The sequence below is a fragment of the Hylobates moloch genome, unplaced genomic scaffold (genome assembly GCF_009828535.3).
Source record: "Hylobates moloch isolate HMO894 unplaced genomic scaffold, HMol_V3 SCAFFOLD_19, whole genome shotgun sequence".
Lineage (NCBI taxonomy): Eukaryota > Metazoa > Chordata > Mammalia > Primates > Hylobatidae > Hylobates > Hylobates moloch.
In genome coordinates, this window is record NW_026652294.1 from 25535206 (window position 1) to 25552315 (window position 17110).

Genomic DNA, 17110 nt, shown 5'->3' on the forward strand with positions numbered 1-17110 from the left:
GAATTGCTTGAACCCAGGAGGCAGAGGTTACAGTGAGCCGAGATCACGCCACTGCACTCCAGCCTGGGCGACAGAGCAAGACTCTGTCAAAATAATAATAATAATAATAGTAACAGAAGAAATGTTTCCCCTCCGAGCTGCAGCAAGATACATGTTTATGGATCCGAAGCACCCGATAAGAGTTGAGCAGGACTAATGATGGAGAAACACCCACGCCTGGTGAAATTTCAGAATGACAACTGTAAGGAGAACATCGTGAAAGCTTACAGAGGGAAAGAGCAGTCTGGGACAAGGAAACAAGAAACGGGCGGGTATCAGAGTTCTCCCAATCAGCCACGAAAGCCTGAAGGCAGTGGAGCCATGTCTGCCAAGTTCTGATGGAACAGGTTTTGATCAGAGTTCTGTGCCAGCTGAACTGTCTTCAAGGATGAAGGCAAACAGAAGCTTCTTGAGATGAGGAGAAAGGCAGCTGGTTTACCCCCCATGCCCTTCATGTACGCCCCAGCCCAGGCTGCACGCACACTGCATTTAGGATGCATGCACATTTGAGAGCTGCTTGTAATTAAGCAGGGGCCAAGGAGAAGGCAGCATAGACTGGAGGACAGGGGCTTCCAAGGCAACACAGAGCAGCTGCGAGACAAGAAGCAGGTGAAAACGCCTGTGCGGCAGTCGCTGCTGCGTGGATTCTCCTAAGCACAGGTTTTCAGGAGTTGGAACCACATTTCCTAGCCTGTGGGTTCAATCACACGCCGAGGTTCCTCAGGGAATGACCCCCACGCAATGCTAACATGGGCTTCTTTGTTAATTTCCAACGTGTAGAATGAGTCCATTGACAAAGGGCCGTAAAGTGATTTTTGGTTGTTCCACCTGGAATGCAGAGGCCTTCAACCTTGACCGTGGAGCTCCCAACCTTGACCGTGGAGCTGTGACCCCGGGCAGCAGCGAGAGTGGGGAAGGGTGGAGGGGGGGTCATTTCTTCACCCTGTATGCCGGTCGAGGTTGGCACATCAAGAAACTGAGACTAGGTTCTTTGCTCATGTACCCAGCGGCCTCATTGGTCCAGGCCCAATGAGGGCCAAGCGCTGCTCCAGACACTGAGGTCAGAGTTGAGGTCAAGACGGAACTGATTCATCTTCCTGTGGGAGGGTCCGATGTGAAGCCCACCACCAACACAGGAGAGAAGCCCCATGGCGGCGCGGGTGGCGGGGAGGACTTCGTCTGGGAGGGGCGCCTCAGAGCCACTATGCTGGGCACGCCCTGTGGACAGTGACTTTCAAGCCTGGCACGAATGGCAAGAAGGACCCGATCGTCCTGCCCGGGGCTCAGCTGGCTTGGGGGCCGGTGGGGGAAGTCTGCCCGGCTAGAGGAATTGCAAGGGGGCCAGCGGGGCTGGGAGGAAAAGCACAGAGAGGTGGTGGAGGAGGGGGCACAGCGCGTGGAGCAAGAGGGGTGAAAGGTGCTCTTGCATTCAAGAGAGGCCCCAGGCCCAGGTCCTGCAGGTCTGGAGGCCACGGCAGAGTTTGGACCTGACCACAGGTGCTATTGGGCATCACAGGAGGCTTGAACGGGGGAGAGCCCTGGTCCAAGGAGCTCCCTCCTCCGGCCTTTGGCCTGCTGGGGACGATTCGGGCAGGAGGAGAGCAAGAGTCTGGGGCGATGGCCGGGGTCAGGCAGCAATGGTCGTCTATGCTTTAAATCATGGAGTCCATCGGAGCCCGCAGGGAGAAGAAAATACCGTTGAGGTGAAGGGAGGGGGAGAGAGAGCAGGATGCATAGGGGACCCGCCTGGGCAAGCCTCGCGTCTCAGAGCCAGAGCCCACAGATAACGTGCAAAGTTGATAAGAAAGAGGTAGAAGTGGATTATTTGAAGCTAGAAAGAGAGCTGATAGAATTAAAAGCAAAACAAAGAACAGCTGTTGCCTCAGGGGAGCGGTTCAGGGCAGGGGGATGGGAGCAGAGGTGGCTTTTACTCTTCATTTTCTACTCTTCCATAAGATTTTATATGTATTCTACATAACCATGTGCATATGTAACTTTTTTAATTAAAAAGGGAGGGGGTGGGGAGAAACTAGAAAGATGTGGCTGTGTCATCCTTCCAGAACAAGCTACCAACTTAATGGCAGAGGAGGGGATGTGGTCAGGAGCATGTGCTGAGAGCAAGCCGTGACTGTGAGATGGGCAGAGGCGGGGCTGTTGGCATGGGATGGTCCCGGAGGCCCCTCCAGGAGGCAGAACAGAGGCTGAGCCCAGGGGAATGAGGGCGTACCCGTTGACAAATGGGAGAGGGGATCAGAGGGAGCAGCAAGTGTGAAACACTGAAGCCAAACTGACCAGGGACATGAGAGGTCCAAAGAAGAGATGGGAATCCCGGAGTAGGAGACAGGAATCCCCCTCCACGGGGGAGGCGGTGGGGAGGTGAGACGGGAGGGGCTGTCTCAGGCCTCATGGCCAGAACTAATCTCTGTGTCCTGGGCTGTTTGGTGGTGATAAGCCCAGCATCCTTCTATAATTTAGGGTAACACCATGGCAATGGTAGCTCCTGTGGGTGCTTCCTCTGTGCCGTGCCATGCCCTGTGCTAAGCATTCCAAGTGGATTATTTTGTTTTCTTCTCAAAGCACACTTGCCTAATTGTTCCCATTCTATAGATGACAAAACTGAGGCTCAGAGAGGTAAATTAGTGCAGAGTTAGTGGGCTGGTAAATGGCAGAGCTGGGATTGGAACCCAGGCTGGCCGCTGCTGGCTCTCCAACACCACCCTCGATGGACTCTTGCAGGAGACAGGGCCATCTCCTGGGGTCCTCGGTCCAGCAGGCTGCACTGGCACTAGGGGAAGGTGGAGATGCAAGCCTGGCCCCTATGCTCTTACAAAGAGGCTCCGTGGTCCCCGAACCAGCTGTGTCCAGGGGCTCCCTGGAGCCTGAAATTCATTTCACTCATAAATACATTCAAACATCACCAGAAGCCTTCTCACTGCAGAGGCAGTTGAAGCATCAGGGAGAGAGGCAGAAATCGAGTCTGTGCAGAGGCTGTGGCTGGCTCCTCCCAGGCTGCCTGCCCAAGGCTCTTTGAGGAAATACTCAGTTCGGTAGTGCTCACTGAAGCAAAACAAAGCACCAGCATGTCAGGAAATAATGAACCCAAATCACTCATTTTTTCAGAACAACTATAGGCGTCCCAGTAGAGCAAGGACAGCCGGTACCTGCAGCCTCCCCGGATGAAGAGAGGCTTCTGCAGGACACAGGCCATTTGCCTGCTTAGGTAACTCAACGTGAACAAGGAGGCTGTGGCTCGGGGTGAAATAGCACGGGATGGGGTTGCGTGGGATGGGGTTCAAGGCCTGCATTTGCCTTGCAGGCCTTGACTTCGCCAAGTCAGTCTGCCTCCCTGAACCTGTTTCTTCCACTGTAAAATGAGGATAAGATGGGAGCTCTGCGTCGTGATGGTGCTATCAAGCCTGGCGTGTTGCAGAGTCCTTGGCAAGCGTGAGACCTCATGTGCCTTTGTGCTGTCCCCAGCCTCACAGGTCTCACTTCCATTTCTAAGGATCGCACCAATCTCGCCCCCACCTCCAGGCCTTGGCACCTGCCACTTCCTCTCCCTGGAAAGCTGGTCTCCCAACTTCCCCTGGCCAACCCCAGCAGGTCCCAGCTTCAACATCTCTTGCTGGGTGAGGGTATTCCTTGCTCTCCCATCTATATTATATTATGAGATTGTTCTTTCCTATGACACCCTCTGTTCCCTGGACACCTGCCTGCCCTGTGCTGGCTGTGGGGACCTGGGAGGAGCAAGACCCAGGCCCTGGCATGGAGGAGCCCACGGTCTGAAGTCAGAGACCAGAGGCATCAGCCTAGAAGTTGGACATCACACCAGGAGGATTCATTCATTCCTGTGTTGTCACACCTTGAGGGAGGAGTCAGATTTTAACAGGAAGACACAGGGAAAGGCATTCAGGGGAGGGATCAGTATTAACCATCACAGAGTCTTGTGTGACTGCAGAGGAAGTTGGGGCAGCTTATGGAGGCTGTGAAAGGTGTGATAAAGAGTGTAGACTTAAGCCCGTGGGTGATGGGGGCCTGAGGAAGTGAGTTTCTCAACAGTCCCCAGGACCAGGCACAGTGGCTCATGTCTGTAATCCCAGCACCTTGGGAGGCCGAGGCAGGTGGATCACTTGAGGTCAGGAGTTCAAGACCGGACTGGCCAACACGGCAAAATGCCGTCTCTACTAAAAATACAAAAATTAGCTAGATGTGGTGGTGCACACCTGTAATCCTAGCTACTCGAGAGGCTGAGGCAGGAGAATCGCTTGAACCCGGGAGGCAGAGGTTGCGGTGAGCCGAGATTGTGCCACTGCACTCCAGCCTGAGCAACAGAGCAAGACTGTCTCAAAAAAAAGAGTCCCCAAAAGGAATCCTGCAGTGGTGAGTCCTTAGAACGACTGCAACTCACAGCAAACAGTGATAAACAGGGAGGGGAGCTGGCCGGTCTCCCAGGCCTGTCCCTTGAGACTGTCCCTGGGACTCCGGTTTGCAATCCCACAAATGACACATTGTCAGTCACCCAGAAATCCTCAGCTTCGGGACTCTCCCCAGCCACGGTGCTTGTCCACACTGGCTGGTGGGTTCCGGGGCTTTGAAGCCAGGCTGGCTTGGCTCCCAGTCCCTCCCCTGGCGTCTGTGCATTCCAGGGGTTTGTGCAAGACAGTTCCCCTCCCTGCTTTTGGTTCACTTGGCTGCAGGGGGTCTAGGAGACAGCAAATGGGAAGGGGCAGGGTGGGGGCAGGAGGCTCGGGGAGGGGGCTGGTGATCCAGATGGGAAGAGAAGCGCTGGCGAAAGCTTGGCATGGCAGTTTCATCTCACTGGAGTGCAGAGTAAAGCTGAGAGACAGTGGCAGGGGTGGGACTGCAGAGCCAGGAAAGGGCCAGAAAGCAGCTTGGGGCTCTATCTGAAGGTGCAGGTGGGTGAGGTGGCTTGAGAAGCCAACCAGCTGGAGAGGGATAAGATGAGAGGTGCTTTCTAGCACCTGGAAGACGCCGGGTACCATGCGGGGAATGGACTGGAGGGCCCACAAGCTTCAAACTTAGCAATGGAAATAGAAGGTACCAAAGACACAAGCTTTAAACTTAGCAATGGAGATAGAAGATGCCAAAGAGGAAGTGCAGGTGCGGTGCTGCGGCCTAGGATGGCTGGCGTACACATTCACCAGGCACTTGTGAAGGGCAAGGCTCTGTACAGCTTTTAGCTCAAATGTGATCACGTTACCATGCGATAGATATGGCACACCTGGAGCACAGAGAGGTTAAGGAACTCACACAAGGTCACACAGCCAAGGTGGTCCACATTCACAGCACCCCCTCCTAACCACTTGGCCCTGCCTCCTGGGAGAGCCTACAGAGTGGCCAGAGACCAGCACAAAGCATATCTTTTTACCAGTGCCAATTTGCACCACACAAGTTCATTACTATTATGGCTTCCCGCAATACCTATGACATTTGCACAGCAGTTTACAGTTTGCAAAGCATCTCACCTACATTGCCTCCTAAGACCCATATAATAGCCCTGCACAGTGTTATTAATCCTGCTTTCCAGATGAGGTCAAGGGACCCGCCCCAGCTCAGGTGGGCAGCAAGGGCTGCAGGCACCCAGGGCTCCTTGCCAGGTCGGTCGACCCCATGGGGCTAGAGTTTGACAGTTGCTCGCTGACAGTTGTCAGCATTCCCTGAGCTTCTCCTGTGTGCCTGGCCCTAATTGCCCATCCCATTAACTCCCTGGGCATTCTGGGCCTCAGTTTACAGATGAGGGCACTTGAAACTCAAGGACCTTGAATCAATTGAACAAGGTCACCAGGCTAAGTGCTGGAGCTGGGATGCAACCTCGATTCAGTGCCCGGAAGCCTGGGCCCTCTCCCCTGCATCCTGCTGAGTGGACCCCTCATTGACTGGTGATTCTGAGTTGGCATCCTTGCCGCTGACCCCTCCATCCCATCAGCTCAGGGTGCAGCAACCCCCACCCCAGTCCTTGGCTCAGGATGGCAAGATCCGGAAAAACAGGATCTGAAATGGGCGACAGTGTTTCCGTTACAACGGCCAGATGACATTCGTGCTGCTCTCTGGAGAAGAACAGCATTAACAAGGAGTGTGATGGGACTTAATTGTCTTCTGATCTTTCATCACTTATGTTCCCCTCTCCTGACACACCTCTGTTGGAGCTCATTGGCAGGCGGTGTCGGAGTGTGAGAGGAGACGCTTGTCCCTTAAAGTGGCTGGTCTTCAAGAGGTCATGAAGTTTGGGGCTGCTCATAGAGGAAAGTGTGGCTCTGGGACACAGCCCTCAGAGTGCTCGCTGCAAGACGAGGGCCATGGCGCTCTGGCAGGGGGACAAGAGAGGGATTCCTGACGTCTCTGCTCCTAGCTGGGAAACAGGGAGAGCTCAACTTTGTGGTCAGTTGGTCCAGGCTGGAGGGTTGTGGTTATATTAACCCACATGGAGACATTTAGGGAGCAGTGCAGTCTGGGAGGCCTCTGGGCAGGAGAATTCCTGGTGTGTTTTTTGTTTTGTTTTGTTTTCTTTTTCTTTTTTTTTTTTTTTTTTGAGACGGAGTCTCACTCTGTCGCCCAGGCTGGCTGGAGGGCAGTGGCATAATCTCAGGTCAGTGCAACCTCCGCCTCCCAGGTTCAAGCTATTCTCCTGCCTCAGCCTCAGCCTCCCAAGTAGCTGGAATTAGAGGTACACACCACCACACCTGGCTAGTTTTTGTATTTCTAGTAGAGACAGGGTTTTGCCATGTTGGCCTGGCTGGTCTCGAACTCCTGACCTCAAGTGATCCGCCGGCCCCAGCCTCCCAAAGTGCTGGGATTTGTACAGGCATGAGCCACCACATCCAGCCAGAATTCCTGGTTTTTAACCACAACATCGTGCAACTCAAAAGAATCTCATGGCCCCACATGGCCCAGTTCTGCAGAGTCAAGCTTAAGGAAGCACAGGCCAGAACCAAAAGTAGACAACAATGAATTATCTTTTTCACTTGAGTTTCTCAAAGTGCATGAGAAGCCAAAAATTCCCCTTTTTTTCTCTTTCTGCAACTTGTAGCTTTCCCAAAGTCTCTCCTTCTCAGCCCATGCCCCTGAAAACACACACCCGTCTTCCTCTGCCCTCATAGCTCTTCCTTCTCATCCCTTCTTCTTGCTCCCAGCTCATTACTAAACTTTCTTTCACTCACCCCTCAGCCCATCTGATTATTGTATAATTTTCTCTGCACGCTGCCAGAGAAAATTCTCTACAACAAAGACCAGAATATTCTCTACAACAAAGGAAGCTCAAGAGCTGACCCAGGGAACAGATTCTTTCCCTTTTTTCTCCTGCTTCTGCCCTGTCTCAACTTTTCCATTTCTGCAGCTCAAAAATCCAGGCACAGGCTGGACCCTCAGAATTCTCCTTAGCGATTTGAGAGTCAGAGCAGGCGAGTGGACAAACACAAGATTCTCTTTATGTGGGCAGGACGCGGAAGCCGGAAGTTTCTCTGTGCTACCGCGGCATGACTGTGTCGTCGTAGCCACAGTCCCTGCTTGAGAAGGGCTCCTCCACGTGATGCCCCATCCCGATTGCTCAATCAGCTGCCCCCTGCCCTCAAGGAGGCCTCTCTTGTGACAGAGAAACATGAATATCGCCACAGGGCCACTGTCCCGGGTGCTTTTCTGGAAATCTGTGCAGGTCCAGTTGGGAAGAGGGAGGAGGTCCAAATGGCTTCATGGAGGGGGTGATGTTTGAATTGGAAATAGATATTTACCAAGAAGATGGGTGCCCTCAGAACTAAGGGAACGACAAGAGTCAAGGCTTGGGACCAGTATAGGGCATGAGGGATGAGGCTGGCAGTGGCAGAGGGATGGTGGAGGGTAATGAGGGACAAAGATGTCGAAGTGGCATTTAGGAGCAGGCAAGGAGGGGGCTGAAGGGAAGGGTGTTCCCGGTAGAGGGAACAGCATGTGGGAAGATCTCAGAGTGGGAAAGAGTCTGGTATGCTTGGGGTGCTGGGGGGACTAAGGTGCCCGCATCTGCCTGTGTGTCCACAGGGCCTGGGGCAGTGGGCGTGAGTGGCGAGGAGCAGCGCTGGCCACCTCTGGTGCCAGCTGTCATGTTATCACCCTGTTTACAGCCCACACATAAGTGGTTTGGCCAAGACTGCAGTCAGGGGTCTGATGGGGGCCTCTGCCTGGATCTGCCCGCGTCTTAGGCCTGCAGGATCTCACACTTCTGCGCAGCCTCCAATCCTCAAAGCACCTGGAGAGTCCTGGGCTCTGAGAGCTCTGTCCATCCCTTTAGCACACTGCACGGCCGGCTGCATGAGCTCACCTTGCTCTGGGCCACACTGTGAACTCAGTGACCAGGTGTTGGTGGCCCCTTGTGCAAGCTTCCTCCAGGACCACAGAACAGTCATGGGTCCCACTGGGCCACTGCCACCTGCTGAGGGACTGGTAAGGCCCTTCCTCTTTGGGGGCCTCATCTGCACAGTGGGGATGTGGCCACATGGAATCATCTGGGAGGAAGTGCCCGGCAGGGGCGTGAGCAGTTGGGGGTCCCACACCTGGGGAGGGAATTGCCAGCATTCAGGAACCCCCGGTCATGGGGCCTCCAGTGCCTTTCCCTTCACTGCAGGTCCAGGCTCAGATCCTGGTAAACGAGACCCTCTGGCTGGCTCTGTGCGGAGATGGCAAAATGGTCTTGGGCTGGATGGCATAGGAAGGAGTGGAGAGCGAGGACCCTGAGGGTTCATGGTAGGGCCAGCAGTGAGGGGCTACACGCCCATAAGAGTTAGGCTGAGAACCCTGTGACCCCTCCCTGCCTGTGTGATGGGGGACAAGGACATGAGCTGGACACCAGGCCAGCCGCCTTCAAGGCCAGCTGTGCTATACATTGCAGGTGGCTTTGGACTTGTGCCCTGGCCTCCTGGAGCCTCACTGTCCTCTTAGAGAGTGGCAATGCCAGCGCCCTACCAGGGCTGCTGCAGGGAAGGGGGAGATGAGCTCTGCAGAGGCCCCAAGCTCAGAGGGGCTGGTACTGCCATCAGCTGCATTCCCATCACCTGGGTGATGAGACCCCCCCCCCAGGACCCCAGGGGATGGCGGTGGGAGGGACAGTTGCTGCCCAGTCCTGCTGAGGCCTGGGGGACCCAGAGTGCAGGTGTAGGTGCCTCCAGCGCAGAGTGGATTGGATCAGTATGAATGGTGGCAAGGCTGGTCTCTGTGGGGACGGTGGCAGTGGAAGAAAAGAATCAATGAATTCACATTGGTGGCTTCTGTTGTACATTTTTGAGAGAGAGAAAGAGAAAATGCCCCACTCGTCTGTATTTTAAATGAAGAACAGGAAACAGCCAATACATTTAAATTGCTAAAGAAGACACTTGAGTTTTATTTCACAGCCACTCAAGGCTGAGAGGAGGGAGAAGGGAGGAAGAAAGAGTCTGGAGAGAGAGAGAGAGAGAGAGGTGACTGTGGGGAGAGAGACGGGGGCTGAAACTCTCAGAGGAGGGATTCAGAGGAGACGCTGGGTGGACCTAGAAGAACCTTGTGAGATCTCAAGGAGACCCTGGGAGGCCCCGGGAGGACCAGAGAAGATCCTGGCGAGACCTCTAGAAGACCCTAAGGACACCCTAGGGAGATGCTGGAAGACCCTCCTAGGACACTCCAAGGTAGCCCTGGGAGGCCCTGAGGAGAGCTGGGCCTGGCCCCGGCAGGCTGGTGCCTCCTAGAAGCCATTCTGCCTCCCTGGCATTGCCTGAGGATCCCACCCAGGGCGGGGCATGGGGTATGGTTGTTGGAACAGAGGCAGGAAGGTAGGCCTGAAACCGCTGCGTCTCCTCCAGCTGTGCGGCCAGGATTTGGTGGGAGGTCCAACTGCTCCCAAGGCTAAACCGCTCCCAAGGCTCAACCTGCGGCTGCCAAACAGTGGTCCTCTCAGCCTGAGAGCCTCAGGGAGGGGATGTCAGAGGGAGGCCAGACTGGCCCTGTCTCCGTTCCCTCCTCATCCTTCTCCAAACAGAGCAGCCCCTTAGAAAAGCTTTTATTTGAAAACCACCAACCAAAAGAAAAGCTAAAAACCTATAAGGCTACAGTCTCTCCTCCAGGTTGCCATTGATACCCTCCAAAGTCAAGGGCTTCCTCTGAGTCACTCCAAGCACAGTAAGGTGCACAGGCCTCCCCGGGAGCTGCAGTCTCCTCCTCTATGAAGTGGGCATCAGTGCCCCAGATTGGGTGCGTTTCTCTAAGAGCAGAGCCTGGGAAAACAATAGTCTGCCTTTCCCGAGAGCCCCACAGTTCCAAGAGCTTCAAGCCAGTGAACTCATTCCATCCTCACCGAGACGCAGTGAGACAGGCGCTGCCATCGCCCCCATTGACTGGTTGGGAAATCGAGGCACTGAGAGGTAAAGTGACCGCCAAGATCTCATGGCTGATGTGGCAGAGCAGGGGTTTGCACCCAGGCTGTCTGGCTCCACAGCCCCTCGACAGACCACCCGTGCACACAGTAGGTGCTCAGCAGTGGCCCCTTCTGAAGCAAGACAAGGACTGATTAATAAAAAGGAAACCAACTCTCAGTGTAGGATGGGGGTGGGTGGGGGGTGACAGTGAATGAATGTTTCATCCTAAACTGACTTTCATGTTATTCCTCTTATATGTTCAATCATTCATTTTCTTGGCCGGGTGTGATAGTTCACACCTGTAATCCCAGCATTTTGGGAGGCTGAGGTGGGCAGATCACCTGAGGTTGGGGGTTCGAGACCAGCCTGACCAACATGGTGAAACCCTGTCTCTACTAAAAATATAAAAATTAGCCAGGCATGGTGGTGTTCACCTGTAATCCCAGCTACTTGGGAGGCTGAGGCAGGAAAATCACTTGAACCCTGGAGGCGGAGGTTGCAGTGAGCCGAGATCGCACCGCTGCACTCCAGCCTGGGTTTTAGATTAAGACCCCGTTAAAACAGCGATGATTAAAAAGTCAGGAAACAACAGGTGCTGGAGAGGATGTGGAGAAATAGGAACACTTTTATACTGTTGGTGGGACCATAAACTAGTTCAATCATTGTGGAAAACAGTGTGGCGATTCCTCAGGGATCTAGAACTAGAAATACCATTTGACCCAGCCATCCCATTACTGGGTATATACCCAAAGGATTATAAATCATGCTGCTATAAAGACACATGCACACGTATGTTTATTGCAGCACTATTCACAATAGCAAAGACTTGGAACCACCCCAAATGTCCAACAATGATAGACTGGATTAAGAAAATGTGGCACATATACACCACGGAATACTATGCAGCCATAAAAAATGATGAGTTCATGTCCTTTGTAGGGACATGGATGAAGCTGGAAACCATCATTCTCAGCAAACTATCGCAAAGACAAAAAACCAAACACCGCATGTTCTCACTCATAGGTGGGAATTGAACAATGAGAACTCATGGACACAGGAAGGGGAACATCACACACCGGGGCCTGTTGTGGGGTGGGGGGGTATAGCATTAGGAGATATACCTAATGTAAATGATGAGTTAATGGGGGCAGCACACCAACATGGCACATGTATACATATGTAACAAACCTGCATGTTGTGCACATGTACCCTAAAACTTAAAGTATAATTTAAAAAAATCATTGTCTTAAAATATGGACTCAATTCTTTCCTTTTTGAGATGGAGACAATGTTGAAGGGGTCTAGGTCTCTGTTGAATGATGGAGTGGGGACAGGTGGGGTCCCAGGTCCTCAGGCCAGCTGCAGCCAGGCTCCCACACGTCCTTGACACGCGTGAGGGTCTTTAGTGCATCAGCCCTCATGTCTGGGGGGTGCTGGGGGCTGCTCACACGCCCTGCAGAGAGAGCAGGTGGGCCCAGGCTTCATGGACCTCCTGCAAGTGATATCTGAGGTCACTGGGTCCCTGTTTACTGCCAGAGTCACTGCCCCAGGCCTGGGGTGACCAATCTCTCTCTCCTCATTCCTTCCCCTCCCTGTGCTCCCCCCCGGGACCCCTCATTGCCCTCCTCCTGCCCAGCCTCCTCCATGTGCACAGAGGCAGAATCTCCTCCTGCATTTTCACACACATCTCCCTTCATTCTCCCAGCCCTCCTGGAGGACCGGCCCAAGCAGGGATCACCTGCCCATTTCACAGATGGATACACGGAGGCTCATGGAGGCTAAGGGATGTGTCCAAGCGCATATAGCTACAAGACACAGGAGCCTATTTGGGAATGCAGGTCTTTCTGTCTCCTGGTCTGCACTGCCTGGAAGTGGTGTGTACAGGCAGGGATCAGAACATCTTGAACAAATGCTTCCTGCGCAGGATTCATTTCCTTAAATGTCCTCTCTCTGTCCAGGTTCTTGAATTCTTGGGAGACAAGGACGTATTTAATGTGGGAGAATAACCTCTCTCCCTGCAGTGAGTTCAACTGGCTGGTATTGAAATACCTTCCTAGCCTAAGGGCACTGGGGCTGTGTATTATTTATTTTGCAAATTATCGTGAACTGGAATATTTGTGAGCCACCTTTAAGCCACCCTGCCTCCCCTTCGAGCTGCCTGCTGGGTGCCTCTCCCAAGCCTCCGTGTCCTGGGGCTCCACAGCTATGAATTATTAAAGAACAGGACAATTATAATTCACATAATGAGATCAGAGGTTCCTAGTTACTAGTTAATTTAGAGCTGGTGCCAGAGGAGCTTAAAGGAGTTCTCAGGGAACAACTCAAGTGCCGGGGAATTGCCTTTGATGGGGTCCTAGGGCTGTGGACCTTCTGCAATGTCCAGGCCCAAGGAGGGAGGGCAGCTTGCTCAGCAAGTGGCAGCAGGGCTAGCCAGGCTAAACGACGAACGGCACAGACTTTCTCGTCTCCAGGTCTTTGCCCAGGCAGTGCCCCCTTCCAGGATGCCCTCCATCCATTCCTCTGCCTGCTAAAATCCCATCCAGCCTGTGGTGCTCCTTTATGGGGCCACCTCCCGTGCGAAGACTTTCCTGTTCCGTCATTCACACACAAGTGCTCCCGGCCTCATCTCCGTGCCTCTTTCTGAGCCCCGCTAAGCTGGGAGGAATGCCATGACCTAAGTACTGACGTCCCCTCTTGACTCTGAACTTGAGCTTGTCTCGCTGAGATCTGCACCCTCAGGGCCTGGCCTGGCTCTGGACTTAACAAACCTCTACTCTCCTGTCCAGGGAGAACAGGCAGGGGCCTGTCCTCAGGAGGAACAGCCTGGACAGGGACAGATGAGTGAATAAACCGCAGAGAGCGTGGAGGATACGTGTGGAAGATGCGGTCACCCATCCCCATTCCCCACTCCCTCCCTGCACTATGTGACCTCACGGTGCCCTCCAGCAGAGTTCGGTGGGGGTCTACACTCTCATCCTGCTGACTCGGAGCCTGGCCTTGTGGTCTGCGTTGGCAGACGGAACAGCAGCCGAGACACATGAGCAGACCATCCGCCAGCTTCTGTGGTGTGGTTTGACCCCTCGCTCTTCGGTCACCATCAAGATAAGAACAGACCCCAGCGTGAGGCCTGTGGAGCCGTCCTGAAACTGACTCACAGGCTGGAGCCAAGTGCAGCTGAGCTCCGTGGAGCTCAGCCATCCCCAACCAAGACAGCCAACCCCAGCGGACCACAGGCCCGGGAGTGAGAGAAACATACGTGTGTTGCTGTGAGCCACTGAGCCTGCGGGACTATTTGTTACAGAGCACGGTTACAGCAACAGCAGACCCATGCAGTGGATATATGTGTGGTGCAGGAACAGGGAGTACCCCAAACTGGATGGGCAGAAGTAATCTGAATGAAATGGCTGGGTGGTAAAATTCACCAGCACATCCACGAGACAGAGCTTACCCTCTGCACCCACAGCTGGGGTAAATGGGCTGGCAGTGCACGGCACCGAACCCGGAGGCAGGGGGCTCGGGGCATCCAGAGGAGTGCTCGGGGCAGCAGGCACAGCAGAGGCTTGGTGCTAAAGGCTGGGCAGGTTTGTTGGAGTGACCAAAAGACACCATGGGGTTTTTACTCATTTGCACTAACATATAGAATGCCCTATCATTTTGCCAATTGGTGTATTTTTACAGAGCCTTGTTCCTTTCCAAAGTGCTGACTGGTTAAATGTGTAAGACAACCTTTGCAAGCATGGCGCACCGAGCCTGGCATTCCATCAAGTGCCTGACAAACGGGGCCGCTGTTGTGATTGTAGGAACGTGCCTTGGTTTTCAGGCCTGTTACAACACTTGCAGGACCCTGTCCCTGGTCCTGGCGTCCCAGTTATGGAGGTGGGAAAACGACCACCACCTCGGACTCTCCCAGCCTTCCTGGGCACCCGCAGAGACTGCACCCAGTCAGATGGAGCTCTCCTTCCAGCCTCGTGGTCTATGGACGGCTCTCAGGAACAGGCCCACATCGGAGGCGTCTGGGGGAGAGGCTGGGTGTGCACGTGCATTCGTAAGTAGGAAGATAATCAGCCAAAACAGAGCAGACACTCCCAAGACCAAGACCAGTGCCTGATGGTGGTGGTTATGGTGATTTACAGCCATGCTTGCCTTGGCTCTGCCCTCAGCAGGCTCTCCCCATTGTACGGAAGTGATCAAGTGCCATGGACCAAAATCCATCCACCTGTGGTGTCGGCCAGGACCGCGCGGGGCAGAGGTGGCACCAGAAACGGGGGTGCGGAGGCTGCTTCTGCGGGCATCACGGCCACTGTCCTAGGCAGACGGGGTTGGGATGAGTTGGAGCTAGGGTGGTGGTGCCCACATAACCCTTGCAGGTCGCCTGATGTGTGTGTGTGTGTGTGTGTGTGCACACAAATGTATAAATTCAATAAGCATTGTTGCACACCTACTGTGTGCCAGGTCCCGTGCTGGGAAATATTGGCCTTTGAGGTGCACAGGCTAATCAGAAGAAGACATTATCATGATGTATACAGCGCAAGGGCTGCCACATCCCTCATCCCTGTCCTGCTTCCCACGTGTGATCTGTCCATCCTCCCACGGCCCCGTAAGGAAGGAAGCATTGCAGCCATTGTATCCACGAGCAGACTGAGATTAGAGGAGCCCAGTATTCTGCCAAGATTCACATGGCTGGGGAATGCGCAGCAGGAGCCCGGGTAGGAATTTCAGTCCCAATGATGGCAGTGATTCAATTTCTGGTCCTAGTGACACAGGCCACATGGAAGGATTGGAAGTTAAAGCAAAGCTGGAAGTGGGGTGGGTTTCCTGGGCAGGTTCACAAAGTGGCTCCTGAACAGGGTTCCTTGAAGACACAGGGGAGAGAAGGTCAAGGAAACCAGCTCCTGGGACGCGACCAGAGTGGACGACGAGGGAGGCAGAGTGGACGGCGAGGGAGGCGGGGTGGACGGCGAGGGAGGCGGGGTGGACGGCGAGGGAGGCGGGGTGGACGGCGAGGGAGGTGGGGTGGACACCTGGCCCTGGGCAGCCTCAGGATCCTGGGTAGCATTTGCAGGAACTGTGTGCTCCGTTCCAGACCCAGCGCTGGCCGCCTGGTGTTTCCTGACCTGCCACAGTGGAGAGCAGCCCAGACGAAGCCTGGCCCTGCCGAGCCCAGCAGCCCTCACACCTGTGCTCAGCCAAGCCAGCCTGCTGCAGGAGTTGGCTGCGGCAGATGCCAGCTCGCCCTCAGGCCGAGAAAAATCCATCACGGCTAATCCCACTCCCCCAGTGATTCCTGAGCTGTGTGCCGTGGAAAGGCTGGCCCCAAATCCTCTCTGGCCTCCCCCCAGCACCTGCCTTCCTCTGCGAACCGGGGCGGGTGAAGGACGCCAGCAGGCCCCTCCACGGAGCCCCATATACAGGCTCATCTCCCCGGCGTCCTGCACAATTGCTCTAACTGCTTCTCCTGCAGGTGAATACCCTTTCCTGGGATGAGACACAGAAAGCTGTTTAGGCAGAAAGCCAGGCCTGACAGCCCCTCTGAGCACGAAGACAAGTGCACCGAGCTCCCAAAGCAAGTCCCCTCGTTCTGCCTTGAGTCCGTCGGGCCTGGCTCGACTCCCAAAGCAGCACTCACCAAAACGAGTTTCTTTGTGTAAGCCTGGAAGTGTGACACAGAACTGGGGAACTGGAGACCCGCCCAGGGGACTGCCTCCTTGGATTTCTCCCCATCTTCCAAAGAGAATCTTCCCCAGCCAGTGCTCCCGAGAAGAACTGCTGTCCACCCTCCACAGGGGCAGAAGCCCGGTGCCTTCTGGCCTTGCCACACCCAGACCCCGGAGCAGGAAGAGGAGGCCTCTCTCCTCCCAAAGGCACCGGCTACTTGCAACCCAGGGCAGTAAAACTTTTCCACCTGGTTCCTGCAAACCTATTACCCTGGGGCCAGCGTCTCATTAAGCCAACAGAACTCCATTGTTTTGATGGAGGAAGAGAGTATTCCAGAATGAAAAGGGCAGGCTGTTCCCCACCAGGCTGGGGGCATGGAGAGGGAGCCAGAGAGCGAGGAGAGCTCAATGCCTGTGCCAGGATTCTTAGAGCTGAGGGAAGATGCAAGAAACCAAGGGAACTGTGGCTCCGGCCTCCTCCCAAAGCCTCTTTCCCACCCCCCAGCCCGCATCCCCTTCTCCAAGAGAGCAGGCCCTTCAGGGGCACAAGGAGGCATCGCTTACCTGTGCCTGGGCTTGTTGCTGTCCAGTACGCAGAGGGCAAGGCTGGCACCGAGAGAAGCGGCTCCAGGCGTCCCAGGGACCTGCTGCCTCTTTTCCAGGGAGCAGCCCCCAGCCCGCTCTGTGCAGCTCGTCCCAGCTCAGGGCATAGATGTGTGTGTGCCTGTGGAGGTGGGGTGCCCTCGGGAGCAGGGGGTCAAATATTCTTGGCTGCCACCTGCTGCCAGCCCATCCCAGGGGCCAGCTGCCTGAGAGGGGGGCCCTCCGGCTGCGCCGCCGTCATCTGTGGGGAGTGGCAGGCAGCAGCTCTGGCTCTCCAGGCTCCTGCCTGCTCCCGGGCTTAGGCGAGTGGTTTATTTATAGAGCCCGGCCCTTCCCCAGATGCCAGGATCCCAGCTGAGATTTCTAGCGCTCAAACTCGCCCATGCCTGCCCTGAGTTGTTGCTCACTGGGACTGTTCTGGAGGAGAAGGAGCGAGGCACTTAA

General features: G+C 54.8%; 1 protein-coding gene across 1 annotated transcript in view; it reads right to left on the minus strand.

Moving 5' to 3' along the window:
• The window catches only part of SHISAL1 (shisa like 1), a 156507-nt gene extending 139843 nt beyond the window's left edge, over window positions 1–16664 (minus strand). Inside the window, exon 1 of the mRNA XM_032138573.2 lies at window positions 16628–16664. The gene's annotated coding sequence lies outside the window, so the exon portion shown is untranslated. The remainder of the gene's footprint in view (window positions 1–16627) is intronic.
• Between the last annotated feature and the right edge of the window lie 446 nt (window positions 16665–17110).